The sequence below is a fragment of the Aptenodytes forsteri genome, unplaced genomic scaffold, assembly GCF_000699145.1.
Source record: "Aptenodytes forsteri isolate BGI_AS27 unplaced genomic scaffold, ASM69914v1 Scaffold284, whole genome shotgun sequence".
Taxonomy (NCBI): Eukaryota; Metazoa; Chordata; class Aves; order Sphenisciformes; family Spheniscidae; genus Aptenodytes; species Aptenodytes forsteri.
The window spans coordinates 5,214,674-5,215,936 of NW_008794445.1; positions in this window are offsets into that span (position 1 = coordinate 5,214,674).

Genomic DNA, 1,263 nt, shown 5'->3' on the forward strand with positions numbered 1-1,263 from the left:
CCCAGCCCCGGGGGTCCCTGTCCCCGGGAGCTGCGGGTGAGGGCCGCAAGGTGGGCAGCCAGGGGTTGTGAGGGGCGCAGGCTGGGGGTGTGAGGGGTGCAGGCCACCGGGCCCTGAGGGCCTCTCCCCATGGGGCTGTCCCTGCCAGGAGCCGGCAGACCTCCGGGTGGGATGGCGACAGGGCCTTCACCTCGGAGGCGCTGCTTTCCTGCAGAGATAGCCACCCACCTGGCCTAAATTTTGGGATTCCCACTGAAACCGAAGCTCTTTGCTGGCTCCGTTTCCCTTCAGTTCCTCCCTGTTGTTTCACAGGGGCAGAGACCCGCAGGGCGGTGGGGCCTGTGGCAGCGAGCCGTGACCAAGGACAGTCCGGATTTATACAGCCCCCACTGTGTGCTGGGCACAGACTCATGCAAAAATATGGTCGTTGTCTTAAGTGGGTTATACAGAAAGTGCCAGTCCTTTAAGTTGTTCTTGGTATAAATATATACCTTCATTCTTGGGAAGTTTTTGGTTGGAAAAAATGTTATTTGTTGATTTTGTTTTATTTTGCAACTTTTTTTTTTTGCTTAATTACAGTACAAAAGACCGCTAGGGGTTTTTCCAAAGCTCTCCTCAGTCTTCACCACAGCCTTCCGAGGTAAGCAAACAAGTGAACTCTCCCGTTCCCATGATGGGGAAGTTGAGCATGGAGGGTTTTGTGGCTTCCCCAAAGCCACAAGGCTCCAGCTTCCTGATTCCCAGGCCCATGCACGGGCCACCTAACACCACCACTTCTTCAAGTCATGATTTATGTGAGAACTCTCAAGGCTGACTCCTTTGTCACAGAAGAAGAGAAAGGAGTATTGGCTGAATACATCAAAAGAGAGTCTGATTGGCTAACGAACACATCATGTTTCCTCAGCATCTGCTGCTGCTTTCCCCTGTTTCAGGCACCGTTCCTGTGAATAATGTACTTACCCTTTCCTGTCCAGGTCTGTCCTGAAACTCTTTAAATAATAACAATAAAGGAGGAGCAGAAGAGAGACACCAAGTGGTCTAGCTCGTGAAGAGAATTTTTTTTTCAGATACGAACTGGAAAGAGAGAGTAGTTCCTGATCCAAAGCCTTTTGGTACCAGAGGGATTTTTTCCATTGATTTCATCAGGCTTCAGATCAGGACCTTCCTGAGAACACAGCACTTGGGGGGGGGGTAGTCCCAGGTGGCAAACTCTGGAGAAGCTATCAGAGTTCTTTTTCCTTCCCTTCCAGGTCTTTCTGAATA